Raw genomic sequence first — 16556 nt, 5'->3', positions numbered from 1 at the left:
CTCAGCCCCTGTCTCTTCCCCTCAGCCCCTGTCTCTCCCCTCAGCCCCTGTCTCTTCCCTCAGCCCCTGTCTCTTCCCTCAGCCCCTGTCTCTTCCCTCAGCCCCTGTCTCTTCCCTCAGCCCCTGTCTCTTCCCTCAGCCCCTGTCTCTTCCCTCAGCCCCTGTCTCTTCCCTCAGCCCCTGTCTCTTGCCTCAGCCCCTGTCTCTGTCTCTTCCCTCAGCCCCTGTCTCCGTCTCTTCCCTCAGCCCCTGTCTCCGTCTCTTCCCTCAGCCCCTGTCTCCGTCTCTTCCCTCAGCCCCTGTCTCCGTCTCTTCCCTCAGCCCCTGTCTCCCCTCAGCCCCTGGCTCAGTCTCTCCCCTCAGCTCCTGTCTCTCCCCTCAGCTCCTGTCTCTCCCCTCAGCCCCTGTCTCTCCCCTCAGCCCTGTCTCTCCCCTCAGCCCCTGTCTCTCCCCTCAGCCCCTGTCTCTCCCCTCAGCCCCTGTCTCTCCCCTCAGCCCCTGTCTCTGTCTCTTCCCTCAGCCCCTGTCTCTGTCTCTTCCCTCAGCCCCTGTCTCCGTCTCTTCCCTCAGCCCCTGTCTCCGTCTCTTCCCTCAGCCCCTGTCTCCGTCTCTTCCCTCAGCCCCTGTCTCCCCTCAGCCCCTGGCTCAGTCTCTCCCCTCAGCTCCTGTCTCTCCCCTCAGCTCCTGTCTCTCCCCTCAGCCCCTGTCTCTCCCCTCAGCCCCTGTCTCTTCCCTCAGCCCATGTCTTCGTCTCTTCCCTCAGCCCATGTCTTCGTCTCTTCCCTCAGCCCATGTCTTCGTCTCTTCCCTCAGCCCCTGTCTCCGTCTCTTCCCTCAGCCCATCTCTCCCCTCAGCCCCTGGCTCAGTCTCTTCCCTCAGCCAGTCTCTTCCCTCAGCTCCTGTCTCTTCCCTCAGCTCCTGTCTCTTCCCTCAGCTCCTGTCTCTCCCCTCAGCCCGTCTCTCCCCTCAGCCCGTCTCTCCCCTCAGCCCGTCTCTCCCCTCAGCCCGTCTCTCCCCTCAGCCCGTCTCTCCCCTCAGCCCCCCCTCTCCCCTCAGCCCCCGTCTCTCCCCTCAGCCCCTGTCTCTCCCCTCAGTCTCTTCCCTCCCCCGTCTCTCCCCTCAGCCCCCGTCTCTCTCTCCTCTCCCCTCAGCCCCGTCTCTCCTCTCCCCTCAGCCCCCGTCTCTCCTCTCCACTCAGCCCCCGTCTCTCCTCTCCACTCAGGCCCCGTCTCGTCTCTCCACTCAGGCCCCGTCTCGTCTCTCCACTCAGGCCCCGTCTCCCCTTGCACTACACTGCAGATGAGACATATACGATGAACAGACATGTCTTGACTCACAGATAAGCTAGTAGTGTGACCTTGCCTACATTGAGCACAACACACCCCTAGAGTGAGGAGGGGAGAGTCCATCTGTCTCTCCCAGTGCCCAGCACCCAGTGCTGCAGCAGTGTGTTCGTGTGTGCGCGCTATGATGACTACCAGTCAGGGAGAATTTGAGTAAAATAAAAAATTGGAGTAAAACAACAAGTAAAAGTGGCCCGGCACTTGTTCGTTACAGATTAGGCTCAGACTAGAGAGGGGTTGAGATGGAAGAAAGGGCCCCCTGACGAGGGAATCTGTTGTTGACCTGTCTGTCCTCTCCACTGCTCTACTTTTGACCAGGCCCCATTGGTCTCTGGTCAAAAGTAGTGCACTATTTAGCAAATAGTGTGCCATTTGAGACTCAGACAGGGTTAATGATTATAACAGAGAAACGGGGATGCGGTTAGCCAATAGAGAGAAGGGAGGAGGCCCACTGTGTCCCAAATGAAACCCTATTCCCTATTTATTGCACTACTTTTACTATACCTAATAGAGTGCACTACTTATGGCCAGGCCCATAGAGTTCTGAGTTCTGGAACGACCGTTCCACAGGTTTATGGTCATTAATTGTTTATGGTTCATTGAACAAGCATCTGTGTCTGTGAACAAGAGTCTGTGTTTAAACCCTTTACAATGAAGATCTGTGAAGTCTTTTGGATTTTTAAGAATTATCTTTTAAAGCCAGGGTCCTGAAAAGGGCAGTTTTTCTTGTTGAGTTGCAAAATTAATAGAATTGCATTGAGAGATTTATAAAATTGCAAAATCTTCTCTCCGCCTCATGGCAAATTGTGTGCCCTTATGATGAGTTCAGACTTTTTTGGACCCCGATCCCATCAAAGTTGCCCATCCCTGACCTAGCCCCATGGAAAGCATGGAGGGAGGCAGCAGTAGACCGATAACGAGCTAACCCTCTTATGGGCGCTATAAGGAGCTCTCCCCTGAGTGAGCTGATCATGTCGTTGGTGTGTTTTAATGGGCTCTGGCCATGAGAGCACAATGTAATTTGTTTGGCCATGAGAACTAAAGGCACTAATAGGTTTGGCTATGAGAAAAGGTACTTTGGCTCCAGCTAGCTTTTGAGAAACGGAACTATCATGATTTTTGAGAGAATGAGAGGAAGAGAAGCAATGCACCCTGCACTGGGGGTTGTCTTGAAATACCCCAGTTTCAGTTCGGGATGTGTCAAGGGAAGCTATTGTTGTGCACTTTTTTATGTTGTGTAGTTTGATACACTCAGCCCCTGTCTCTCCCCTCAGCCCCTGTCTCTCCCCTCAGCCCCTGTCTCTCCCCTCAGCCCCTGTCTCTCCCCTCAGCCCCTGTCTCCATCTCTCCCCTCAGCCCCTGTCTCCATCTCTTCCCTCAGCCCCTGTCTCCATCTCTTCCCTCAGCCCCTGTCTCCATCTCTTCCCTCAGCCCCTGTCTCCATCTCTTCCCTCAGCCCCTGTCTCCATCTCTTCCCTCAGCCCCTGTCTCCATCTCTTCCCTCAGCCCCTGTCTCCGTCTCTTCCCTCAGCCCGTCTCTCCCCTCAGCCCGTCTCTCCCCTCAGCCCCTGTCTCCATCTCTTCCCTCAGCCCCTGTCTCTCCCCTCAGCCCCTGTCTCCATCTCTCCCCTCAGCCCCTGTCTCCATCTCTCCCCTCAGCCCCTGTCTCTCCCCTCAGCCCCTGTCTCTCCCCTCAGCCCCTGTCTCTCCCCTCAGCCCCTGTCTCTCCCCTCAGCCCCTGTCTCTCCCCTCAGCCCCTGTCTCTCCCCTCAGCCCCTGTCTCTCCCCTCAGCCCCTGTCTCTCCCCTCAGCCCCTGTCTCTCCCCTCAGCCCCTGTCTCTCCCCTCAGCCCCTGTCTCTCCCTCAGCCCCTGTCTCTCCCCTCAGCCCCTGTCTCTTCCCTCAGCCCCTCTCCCCTCAGTCTCTTCCCTCAGCCCCTGTCTCTTCCCTCAGCCCCTCTTCCCTCAGCCCCTGGTCTCTCCCTCAGCCCCTCTCTTCCCTCAGCCCCTGTCTCCGTCTCTTCCCTCAGCCCCTGTCTCCGTCTCTTCCCTCAGCCCCTGTCTCCGTCTCTTCCCTCAGCCCCTGTCTCTTCCCTCAGCCCCTGTCTCCGTCTCTTCCCTCAGCCCCTGTCTCCAGTCTCTTCCCTCAGCCCCTGTCTCCCCTCAGCCCCTGTCTCCATCTCTTCCCTCAGCCCCTGTCTCCATCTCTTCCCTCAGCCCCTGTCTCCGTCTCTTCCCTCAGCCCCTGTCTCCGTCTCTTCCCTCAGCCCCTGTCTCCGTCTCTTCCCTCAGCCCCTGTCCCCTCAGCCCCTGTCTCTTCCCCTCAGCCCCTGTCTCTCCCCTCAGCCCCCCCTCTCCTCAGCCCCTGTCTCTCCCCTCAGCCCCTGTCTCTCCCCTCAGCCCCTGTCTCTCCCCTCAGCCCCTGTCTCTCCCCTCAGCCCCTGTCTCTCCCCTCAGCCCCTGTCTCTCCCCTCAGCCCCTGTCTCTCTCCCTCAGCCCCTGTCTCTCCCCTCAGCCCCTGTCTCTTCCCTCAGCCCCTGTCTCTCCCCTCTCTCCCTCAGCCCCTGTCTCCGTCTCTCCCCTCAGCCCCTGTCTCCGTCTCTTCCCTCAGCCCCTGTCTCTCCCTCAGTCTCTTCCCTCAGCCCCTGTCTCCGTCTCTTCCCTCAGCCCCTGTCTCCGTCTCTTCCCTCAGCCCCTGTCTCCGTCTCTTCCCTCAGCCCCTGTCTCCGTCTCTTCCCTCAGCCCCTGTCTCAGTCTCTTCCCTCAGCCCCTGTCTCCGTCTCTTCCCTCAGCCCCTGTCTCCGTCTCTTCCCTCAGCCCCTGTCTCCGTCTCTTCCCTCAGCCCCTGTCTCCGTCTCTTCCCTCAGCCCCTGTCTCCGTCTCTTCCCTCAGCCCCTGTCTCCGTCTCTTCCCTCAGCCCCTGTCTCCGTCTCTTCCCTCAGCCCCTGTCTCCGTCTCTTCCCTCAGCCCCCTGTCTCTCCCTCAGCCCCTGTCTCTCCCTCAGCCCCTGTCTCTCCCCTCAGCCCCTGTCTCTCCCCTCAGCCCCTGTCTCTCCCCTCAGCCCCTGTCTCTCCCCTCAGCCCCTGTCTCTCCCCTCAGCCCCTGTCTCTCCCCTCAGCCCCTGTCTCTCCCCTCAGCCCCTGTCTCTCCCCTCAGCCCCTGTCTCTCCCCTCAGCCCCTGTCTCTCCCCTCAGCCCCTGTCTCTCCCCTCAGCCCCTGTCTCTCCCTCAGCCCCTGTCTCTCCCCTCAGCCCCTGTCTCCCTCAGCCCCTGTCTCTCCCCTCAGCCCCTTCTCCCCTCAGCCCCTGTCTCTGTCTCCCCTCAGCCCCTGTCTCTTCCCCTCAGCCCCTGTCTCCGTCTCTCCCTCAGCCCCTGTCTCTTCCCTCAGCCCCTGTCTCTCTCTTCCCTCAGCCCCTGTCTCGTCTCTTCCCTCAGCCCCTGTCTCAGTCTCTTCCCTCAGCCCCTGTCTCCGTCTCTTCCCTCAGCCCCTGTCTCCGTCTCTTCCCTCAGCCCCTGTCTCTCTTGGTGTGAAAGGGGTTTTGAGTGTATAGTTTTGCACACACACACACACACACTGTGCCACAGGATTCCTGGGGTTTGTGCTGCTCTCTCTGAGCCATCCCTAGTGAGTTGATTACAGAACAACACTGTAACAGAACCAAACTGTATTCTGTAACCTGTCATCCATGAGTCATGCTGCCATATCTCATAGCAGAGAGGAGTAAGAAAACACACTCACACAATGATAAGGAGGAGGAGGAAGAAAGAGAAAGTATACAGTGATGGGGCAGAGAGGAGAAAGTACACAGAATAAAAAGGGCTGTTATCGTGATAGCACAGATGTTCCAAAGTTCACGCAGACAAGCTCTCACTTTCTATTTTTCTCTCTACTCCTCTCCTCTTGTCACTGCCACGCTTTCTGCTGACTCAGAGCTGTGTCCCGCAGATACCAATCCCGCAGTTACCTCCCCTGACTGCTCCAATGCTGACAGTTTCCTGATCTCTTTGCTGTGATTGGTGCAGAGTGCCCACCTGGCGGTGATGGATGCCCTGATGTCGTTTGGCGCCATGGAGATGGTGAGCGCAGTGAGGAAGTCCGGTGCGGGGGAGGAGCTTCTGGGTGGAGTGGGAGGAGCTAGCTGGGAGAACACCCTGCTCCACTGGGTGAACGGGGTAAGGACAAGGAGGACTCACTGCCTGTCTCTCTCGTTCTCTTTGTCTCGCTCTCTGTCGCTGAGTCATGATTTCATAACCCAATTTATATGTGAGTACAAAATATACCTATTTGTAACGTTTGGCTTTCCCCCCCCCCCCCCCAGTTGAATCAGAGGCTGAGAGAGAAAACGGAGTGGTGTGACCCATCTCAGGACAGCACAGAGCCACAGCCTGTTCCGCCTTTAGTAAGTATTACACCACACATGTACTACACATTGTCTGTGTCAAAAATGGCACCCAGGGATCACGTGATCGTGATGGCCGCATGAACAAAGAGCTCCGCACAAGTGGTTTCCAATTCTTAATCTTACCTCCACTTCAAGTTAACTCCTTTAGCTTTAGCCAAAAAGTTATGGCGGCTACAAAAGGCTACACTACAGGTGACATTTTTACCCAGACTCGAGCATTAGCGATGGAAAAAAAACTCCAAGAAGCATCTAGCTTCAAAAAAAAGCTAGCGCCATTAGCCAGGAGCAAGAGGACCCCCCCCCCCCCTCCCCCAGGCACAACAAATGCCAACCTCGCACTCTGTCGAAGGCATCCTTTCTGAGCCGAGTTCTCAACGTACAGAACTCAACATCAAATTAGATGGCATTAACTCTCAACTCAAGTGCGATAGGGGGCAAGGTGAAAACCCTGGAAAATGCTTTGCCTGACATCAACAATAAGATCACCATCAACGCGGGGCGTCTGGATGAGGAAGAGGGGCGAATCCTATCCATGAAAAACTCACTGACAGACGCCAATAGCATATTGGAAGTCACACCAGCGCAAACACAGACCGGATCTCTTGAAATGAATTTGTTTTAAAAATATATACAGTACCAATCAAAAGTCTGGACATGCCTACTCATTCAAGTGTTTTAAAAGAAAATGGAGCATCTGGAAGAGAAAAGAGGACCTGGAAAACGGGGCGTAGGAATAATTGTTTTCTATTAAATCTGGGTGAAAAAGAAGAGGGAAACATGCCACTGATCCGCTACCTGCAAGACAAACTTCCTGAGTCGCTCCACCTGTCCACCGACAGGCCCATAGAACTCGAGAGAGCTCACTGAGGCCCCCACCAGCAGCCAGACAACCACCGCGCCCAATCACCATACGTTTCCTGAGATTCACCGACAAGGAAAGAGTCCTACAGGCGGAGAAATTATCACCATTAGTCGGAAACGCCAAACTCACTTTACACCAGGACCTGTCAGCTGGAATATGCTGAAAGCGCAGAGAGTTTGACAAGTTGAAGAAATATTCCCATTGACCGAGGCATCTTAGGGGATTCAAATACCCAAACGAGCTCAGGATTCTTCACCCTGCGACACTTCAAAACTCCCGAAGAAGCAAAACGTTTTTTGAAGGACAATCCTGGTCACTGAGAAATGTACCAATGACTAAAATCGATTACTGTTATTACTAACGGAGGTAAGACAACTTATAGCCACCATCCAAAGAACCACCCCTGCCTGTTAAATGTCATTTTAGCCATCTAATTTATATTTATTTTATTTTAGCTGAGAGGGATAGGCTCTATAGCATAACCTAGGCCTACTAACGTTTCAGTCTACTTTTATTTCCCTTTTATTATTATTTGTAGTTATTATTTTCTCATAGGCCTCCACCATTTATAGGCTGTCGATTACGACACATTTACAGACCTAACGAGAAGCTCAATGTGTAAATGTTTTGCCTATGGCCTTATCCTGTTTGTTTTCATTAAAACGTAATATCAACAACTTATCCTATAGATCCCTCTTAAGGATTTGCCCCAACATTTCTGTTTTATTTGGTCCATACGATTAGCCCAATGTCCTTTGGGGAGGTATATGTAGGCTGGGCTATTGATTTTATTTTCTCCCTCTTTTTTAATGTGGTCTGGACAGGGGCTACGTTGTCACTTACTCAATGCGGAGAGGATGAGGCATTTCTTTGGTGGGGAAGGGGAGACGTTGTGCGTTGCTAACTGTTACCATTTTTTGTTCTTTTTTTCGGAACACAGAATTGAGACTGAGCGTGGGGGTAATAGATCCAACGGGATGTGTCGAGTTAGGTTTCAAGACTAGTCATTCAACTGAGACTGCTCTTCTCTGTATCACGGAGGCGCTCCGCACCGCTAAAGCTAACTCTCTCTCCTCTGCTCTCATCCTTCTAGACCTATCGGCTGCCTTCGATACTGTGAACCATCAGATCCTCCTCTCCACCCTCTCCGAGTTGGGCATCTCCGGCGCGGCCCACGCTTGGATTGCGTCCTACCTGACAGGTCGCTCCTACCAGGTGGCGTGGCGAGAATCTGTCTCCTCACCACGCGCTCTCACCACTGGTGTCCCCCAGGGCTCTGTTCTAGGCCCTCTCCTATTCTCGCTATACACCAAGTCACTTGGCTCTGTCATAACCTCACATGGTCTCTCCTATCATTGCTATGCAGACGACACACAATTAATCTTCTCCTTTCCCCCTTCTGATGACCAGGTGGCGAATCGCATCTCTGCATGTCTGGCAGACATATCAGTGTGGATGACTGATCACCACCTCAAGCTGAACTTCGGCAAGACGGAGCTGCTCTTCCTCCCGGGGAAGGACTGCCCGTTCCATGATCTCGCCATCACGGTTGACAACTCCATTGTGTCCTCCTCCCAGAGCGCTAAGAACCTTGGCGTGATCCTGGACAACACCCTGTCGTTCTCAATTAACATCAAGGCGGTGGCCCGTTCCTGTAGGTTCATGCTCTACAACATCCGCAGAGTACGACCCTGCCTCACACAGGAAGCGGCGCAGGTCCTAATCCAGGCACTTGTCATCTCCCGTCTGGATTACTGCAACTCGCTGTTGGCTGGGCTATCTGCCTGTGCCATTAAACCTCTACAGGGGGGCCGCAGCCCGTCTAGTGTTCAACCTTCCCAAGTTCTCTCACGTCACCCCGCTCCTCCGCTCTCTCCACTGGCTTCCAGTTGAAGCTCGCATCCGCTACAAGACCATGGTGCTTGCCTACGGAGCTGTGAGGGGAACGGCACCTCAGTACCTCCAGGCTCTGATCAGGCCCTACACCCAAACAAGGGCACTGCGTTCATCCACCTCTGGCCTGCTCGCCTCCCTACCACTGAAGAAGTACAGTTCCCGCTCAGCCCAGTCAAAACTGTTCGCTGCTCTGGCTCCCCTTATGTGCTCTAAAACTCCCTCACGACGCCAGGACAGCGGAGTCAATCACCACCTTCCGGAGACACCTGAAACCCCACCTCTTTAAGGAATACCTAGGATAAGATAAAGTAATCCTTCTCACCCCCCCCCCCTTAAAATATTTAGATGCACTATTGTAAAGTGGCTGTTCCACTGGATGTCATAAGGTGAATGCACCAATTTGTAAGTCGCTCTGGATAAGAGCGTCTGCTAAATGACTTAAATGTAAATGTAAATGAGTTGTTTGGGAACTCGGCTGGGGTGTTCAGAGATTGTTATTTTATGTACACCATTTATTTTTCTTATGTGATCGCAGCTGTAACTATTATCCACCTTTACCCCCATGACTTGCACTAGAGTTCCATTACTGTTCGATTACTGTTCGATGACTAGTACCTTAAATCTATTGACATGGAACTGCCATGGTCTAGGTCATGCAATAATGCGGAAAAGGATACTATGTGCTCTAAATAAGAAAAAACATGCTCAACTCAGAAGAGCTTGGGTGGGACAGGTGTATTTCTCATCTTTCAAATCAAACCGTAGAGGTACAGCCATACTTATCCATAAGCATGTTCCATTCGTAGTTGACAAAAACAGATCTGATCCAGAGGGGAGATTTACTCTGATAGGGATAGTAATTGGTTGCCCATACAGTGACCCAGCTATCTTAAACGCCCCTAACACAGAGAGTCCTGCTTTCATGTTGAAAATGATAACCCTGTTCAATGAGCATTGTGTTTCCTTTGGCTGGAGATTTTAATTGTACCCTCAACCCAACCCTGGACAAATCATCTCAAGTCCCAACCACAAATCTTAGATCTGCAAAGATGTTGAGGGACTGTAGCGTGGAGGGACTGTAAGAAATACCTGTGCATTTCCTCCCAAATATGTTCTCACTCGTCTATAGTATGCAACCCAGACTTGCTAAAAGCCCTGAGTGATGCCAACTTTAATCTTTGGCATACTCTAGGAATCAGGACCTTTTCAGACCTATTTCATCAGAAAACCACTACACTGAAATCCTTTCAAGAGCTATGCAGTGAATTCAATGTGCCAAGATCCCATTTAAAAAATATATATATTCAAATTAGACATGTCATTTCCTCATTTGCTTCCAAGAGGAGGTTTAGAGCTCAGCTGAATGAAGTTGAAACCCTTCTTGCTACAGCACAATCCATTAAAGGCAAAATATCCTATATCTATAGACTCCTTTCTGAGAAAGGAGACTCCTCCTTTGACTCCTCCTTTACTCCTTTGAAAATAATCTGGGAAAAGGACTATCAGTGATGAGTTATGGGCGGAGGTTTGCGACAGGGTATACTGCTCCTCTACTAATGTAAAAATTAAAGAATTTAATTACACATTTTTTCAAATTTGTATTACTCTCCAATGAGAATAAAAACAGACATTTCTCCTAACTGTAAAAGATGTACCTCTGAAAGTGGAACCTATATGCATGTATTTTGGAGCTGTAGAGAGATTGCCAAATTTGGGCAAACTGCCAAAACAGCTTCAATGCACCTTGGCATAGATCCTAGAAGTTTGGAGGGATGTGACAACAGTCTTCCATGAGAAATTCCATAATTTGGTGTTTTGTTGATGGTGGTAGAAAACACTCTCAGGCACCGCTTCAGAATCTCCCATAAGTGTTCAATTGGGTTGAGATCTGGTGACTGAGACACACACACACCCTTTAAACCCCCTATTCTCCTTAAGAGACCCCTTTTTCAAAGTAACTGAGATATCTTCTAGCCATGATAGCCAGAATAACAGGCAGCTGGGCATTTTTATACATGACCCTAAGCATGATGGAATGTTTTAATTGCTTAATTAACTCAGGAACCACACCTGTGTGGAAGCACCTGCTTTCGTATCCCTCATTTACTCAAGTGTTTCCTTTTTTGGCAGTTACCAGTATCTCAACCTAACGTTAACTGGTTATATGAATTTTAGGCATATATATACCTTCTTCAAAACTGTCTATTTCCTCTTAACTATCCTACTAAAGTAGACTTAATACAGCCATACTTTATCCTCCTGTCTTCTCCTTCCCCACTTTCCTCTCTTTCTCCGACCTCCTTTCCTTCATGCGTTCCTCCTCTCTGACATTGTCCCACTCGCTGGTACTGGAAACTTGTCCCTGTAAGTTCCTCCTCTTTCTTCTCCTCTGTTGTCATTTCTTATCTTTCTCTCTATTATTAGATTTTCAAGTTAAAGGTCTGTTCTGTTTTTCTCTCTCTGCCTCTCCCCCTGTTGGAACAATATAATAATGCAGGCATACTGCTTCTCTGTACATTTCCTTGGGCTGATGTCACAGGGGGTGGCAGAGAAGGGTAGGGAATTGTTGTTGGACGTAACTCACATGTAATCCTAGTCAAGAGTAGTGCACTATATCGTCAATGTGAAAAAACGTTCCTGCTAGAAACCATTCCCTCTGGTCGGCTCTGTCTTAAAAAGGACCTTGTGTGAGGGAGGTTTTAGTTTCTAGCCACCAGCCACTCATTGTTTTGAGTCCCAAATGGCACCGTATTCCCTATTTCTTGGATTACTTTTAGCCAGGGCCCATAGAGTAAGAAGTAATGAGCTTGTGGTGTAGGCCTTTTATCTGAGGTGAAACATTATGAACAGTGCAGATACAACAAGTAGATGAGACAGATTCCCAATTCTAACATGGCTGATAGTCATAGCTGTTTTACATTATACGTTTGATTGGGACTATATTGTGTAACATTACACTCTCCTGAACAGACCCCAGTAATTAGTCTGCTGATAGCGTTGACACTGTGCTGGCTGTGTTTAGTTCAGTCGTTGTCTAATACCTGAATAGTTTCGACCTGAATAGTCTCACCTGCGTCAGGTTGGGTTAAATATCTTCCTCCGATGAGACTCTCTCTCCTGGCCTACTTTCCACTGACAAAGCCCTCGCTGTCTCTGGACTCTGGGTGGTGTATGTATGTATGCATGCATGCATGCTGTACGTACGTGTGTGTGTGTACTGTTTGCGCTGTATGTCCACCTGTGTTTTTTAAGAACATTGGACTTGAACGAGCTCTCCAAATGCAAACATCAAAGGTATTGCATTGAACTCTCATTGAACTGTACAACCTGGACATCTCCCTAACTCTCACATACTCACTCAATGATGTCCCTCTCTTTTCTCTCCCTCTCTCTCACACACATACACACACCCCATCTAAGATCCGCTACAGAAAGGATAAGACGCTTTCTAAACAGAAGCCTACGTTTCCAGTGGTGACTGAACTCAAAAACGGTTGTGCCATCGCTGCTATTGTACACTACTACTGCCCCGGCCTGTTGCGACTAGAGGGTACATACATACATAAAACCACATGATAAAAATGAACTTGACAGTATTTGATATGCAAATACAAATTAAAAACACTGGACTAGTGTACAGTTGTCCAATATAATATAGTACATGCCTGGGGGTTTGTCTAAAAAGCTTGGCTTACTATGTCACACAAGGTTCCAATTAGGTTTAAACCACACTACCTTTAATACAGTAACATACTGTGTGCAGTGTATCATAACACTTACTGTACTACCCTCTCATTGTCCTGTGTTAGATGTTTAGACTCCATGACCTGACTACCTGCTCATTGTACCGTTCCTGTGTTAAATGGGTGTCACAATACGACTTCCCTGTGCCCTAGCCTCTCCAACCTCTGTGTGTGACTTTCGGAGGGGTTGGGATAAAGCAGGAGTCGAATTTCCATCGGTCTTCCGTGTATAATTGGATAATAAAGTAATCCTTGTTTTCTTCTTCAGATGTGTGTATGAAGGAGTCCATGGCGGTGGCAGACAGCCTGTACAACCTGCAGCTGATCCGAGAGTTCTGTGACAGCTGTCTGAAGAGCTGCTGCCCCCTGGTGTTGGAGGACCTGCTCTACACCCCACAGGAGCTCCAGGTACTACACCCCCACCTCATTGTGGGCCCATGTAGTCACATCTACACCAACCCTTTTTCTGGAGAGTTACCTTCCTGTAGGTTTTTGCTTCAACCCCAGTTGTAACTAACCTGATTAATTTGACTTATTACTAGGTGTGCTAGATTAGGGTTGTAGTACAAACCTACAGGATGGTAAGCGCTCCAGAAACAGGGTTGGAGAGCTCTGATCTACACATTATCTTTGCCTCAGAGCCATGCATTTAGAAATATATGTCTAAATATAGGTCACTGCCTAGACTGTCTTATACAGAGAGTGTTTGTCCACCTGGGGCTGGATGCCATACATGAAATAAAACTATTAGGGCATATAACTTTATTGATACCCAGGAATGATTTGTTATGGAGACCGAAACAGCATTCCAGGGGCCCTTTAACTATTACTCTGGTATGTTCAGGTCAACGTGATGAGTTTCCTAGCAGAGCTACTGGGTTGGTTTGAGGTACGGAGGCCAGAGTTTGTTCAGACACTGAACACCACTGGTAAGTGTTTTGCTGGGCCCTGTTCAGGAGGATGCAATGTTACAAAACATTCCAATCAAATCAACAACAAAAAATTTACGTGCGCCGAATACAACAGGTGTTACAGTAAAATGCTTACTTACAGGCTCTAACCAATAGTGCAAAAAAGGTATTAGGTGAACAATAGGTGAGTAAAGAAATAAAACAACAGTAAAAAGACAGGCTATATACAGTAGAGGGGTTATATACAGTAGCGAGGCTACATACAGACACCGGTTAGTCAGGCTGATTAAGGTAGTATGTACATGTAGATATGGTTAAAGTGACTATGCATATATGATGAACAGAGAGTAGCAGTAGCGTAAAAGAGGGGTTGGTTAGCCAATGTGCGGGAACACTGGTTCGTCGGCCCAATTGAGGTAGTATGTTCATGAATGTATAGTTAAAGTGACTATGCATATGATAAACAGAGAGTAGAAGCAGTGTAGGGAAGGGGGCACACAATGCAAATAGTCCAGGTAGCCATTTGATTACCTGTTCAGGAGTCTTATGGCTTGGGGGTAAAAACTGTTGAGAAGCCTTTTTGTCCTAGACTTGGCACTCGAACAGTCTATTGCTGGGGTCTTTGACATGTAGAAATTTGTCCTATAGAACAGATGGTCTGTCAAGTAGAATAGGGAATTATGTCAGCTCTAGTTATTACATTTCTATCTGCAATATTTTTCTCTCTGTTTTTTTGTGCTTTTTGTTTGTTTGTTGGTGTTTGCATCTATGCATGCTCTGACATGTGTGTGTGTGTGTGTGAATGTGTACAGGATCTCTGACTCAGTCTGCCTCCATGTCTCATGTAGAGGGAGCTGGAATAACATGGACCAAGAAGCCTTTCAGGTAGGCCCCATCTCATTGTCTTTCTCTCTCTGTCTCTGTGTTAGCTCCATATTTCAATTGACCTCAACCGTTGTATTGAGAATACAACGGTTGAGGTCAATTCAGGAAGTAAACTCTCTCTCTCTCTTCCTGTCTCCCTCCATCTCTGTCCAGTCATCCCCTGTCCCCAGACGTGTCATTTAGCATTCCCTTCGGCCTGGACAGCGACGTGGACGTCGTGATGGGCGGAGCCATCACCTGCTCGGTCAGCTCTGACAACGTGGCCCCTGGCCAGACTGTGACCCGTGTGCCCTACACTCCCCCAGAGGACCTTAGCCATCTGCTCAACAAGCCTCCAGCCACCCCCGGCTCCCACAGAGGCTCCTGGGCCACCCAGAGCTCCTCTGTGGTGCCCTTGCTGCTGAAGGAGAACTGCCTGGGAGACTGGGACGGGGAGCTGCCCACCATCGAGGAGGCCCTGCAGATCATCCACAACGAGGGCAAGATGGAGCCCCGGCTCCACCCCGACGGGGCGGCCGACGGATTCTTCCTGCACTCGCCCGATGACCCGGCCAGCACCAGACACAACGGTCACGCCACTCACCCCTCCTACCCGCCTAACCCCATACCCCTCAGCTGCTCCGCCCCGTCCCGCTCTGGGATGATGTACCACCCCCACCTCCCCATGGGGGGCAAGACGCAGGCACCCAGGGAGCAGCCCTCCTCCTCCCATACCCGACACACTTCGGAGGGCTTGCGAGACGATGACTCTGTGCTGAGGGACGGGAACATGGACTCTGACGCCTCTGAGGACCCCCTTCTCCTCCCCAATGCCCAGTCCACTCTTGCTGTCCACACCAGAGGCCACGGAGGGGACGACGACGTGCCGGACAGTGGCGTGAGGATGACCAGCTTTGCTGAGTTCAAGAAGAAACCGTCGACAGTGGGCGAATCACCTAAAAGCGGCGGCGCCAGCAGCAGTGAACCCGTCGCCCCGGCAGAAACGGCTCCGATGACAAGCTGGGTGGCCCAGCCCCAGAAGTCGACAGAGGAGAGCCCCAGTAAGCGCCCTGGACTGACCACCGAGATGTCTGAGCTGGGAGCCCGGCTGGAGGAGAAGAGGAAGGCCATCGAGGCCCAGAAGAAACGTATTGAGGCCATCTTTGCCAAGCACCGCCAGAGACTTGGCAAGAGCGCCTTCCTGCAGTTGAAGGAGCACGGAGAGGGGGAGAGAGAGAGGAGGAGGAGGGCGGTCAAGTCAGCGCCTTCTCCACAGAGGAGGACCTAAGGGGGCTGGCTCGTGTGGAGGACGAGGATCAGCAGGAGGGGAACGTCAATCCTTCATCACACCTGGACAACAAGCAGGCCTCCTTACTCAGAAGGGAAAAGGGTGCAGGGGTGGCAGGGCCAGGAGGAGAGCAGGTCGGGGTGGCAGGGCATCAGCCAGCGCCCTTGGGGGATTACAACAATGCCGTATCAAAGCTGAACGCGCCACTAAGCTCCCTGCAGAGCGACATGCAGCGCCTCTCCGAACAACAGGACCAACTCATCAGGAAGAAGCCCATCGCTCCCGCCAGCAACAAGTCCTGGGTGATCCTGCCCAGTCTCAAATCCTCGGCCCCTCCCTCGACCCGCATGTCCCGCGCGTCCACCCCCCGTGACCTCGCCTCTGTCTCTTCTTCCCCCTCGTCATCCCGCCGCAACGCCACCAGTCCCACCAGAACATCCAAGTCGCCCCAGGTCCAGCGCCGGGCCAAGTCGGTGCCTCCCAAGAGCCCCAAGCACCAGGCCACCCACTACCACCACGTCCGCCCCCAGGACCTCAAAGTGCAGGGCCTGTCGTGCGTGCTCACCCCCCCGAAGAATGTGGACACTATCCCCCACCTGCGCCGTGCCTCCCCCTGGCAGTGCCGGGACCAGAACTCTTCCACCTCGGGGAGAAAGGAGCGTGTGGGTTGTGGGAGCTCTGGGGCGCCCTCAGAGTGCTCGTTTGAGAGTGATGTTCTGGCGGTGTTTTTTTAAATGGCAAGTGCAGCAGCCTGATCGAGATTTCTCTATCAGCCTTGCGTGGGGACGAGGATGACCTGAGTGTCATGGATGACTCCATGGCGATGTGACCGAACCTGAGATGAAGGGAGGGGTCGGCTTCTTCTTTAAGGTTAGTCGGACTATGTGTGTGTGTGTTTGTTTGTCTGTGTATGTGTTTAAGCCTGACTAATTCTGTATCTGTATGTGTGCGTTTGTGTCCTCCATCAGGATGGAAGGGTGCGGCCGGAGGACGAAATGGCCCAGAGGAAACCAGCCCTGATGGAGAAACAGCAGAAGAGGGCGGAGGAGATGAAGAGACGCAGACTCGAGCAGGAGGAGAAGAGCGAGAAAGAGCATGCGATGTGTGTTGTGTTTTCAGAACTGCATTGTCCAATAGTCGACTCTCTGAATCAACTAGATGGCGCTGCTTATGTTTCTTGATTTGATTGATTGATTAATTGGTTACCCCCTCTCCTCTCTCTATACCTGTAGCCGACCTGAGTGGTTT

General features: G+C 51.4%; 1 pseudogene; it reads left to right on the top strand.

Moving 5' to 3' along the window:
• LOC124016489 overlaps nucleotides 1–16556 on the top strand; it is a 76423-nt pseudogene that overhangs the window by 55155 nt on the left and 4712 nt on the right.

This window comes from Oncorhynchus gorbuscha, linkage group LG26 (assembly GCF_021184085.1).
Source record: "Oncorhynchus gorbuscha isolate QuinsamMale2020 ecotype Even-year linkage group LG26, OgorEven_v1.0, whole genome shotgun sequence".
NCBI lineage: Eukaryota > Metazoa > Chordata > Actinopteri > Salmoniformes > Salmonidae > Oncorhynchus > Oncorhynchus gorbuscha.
Note: the sequence above shows the minus strand (reverse complement) of the source record. Positions and strands in the feature narration are given on the sequence as shown.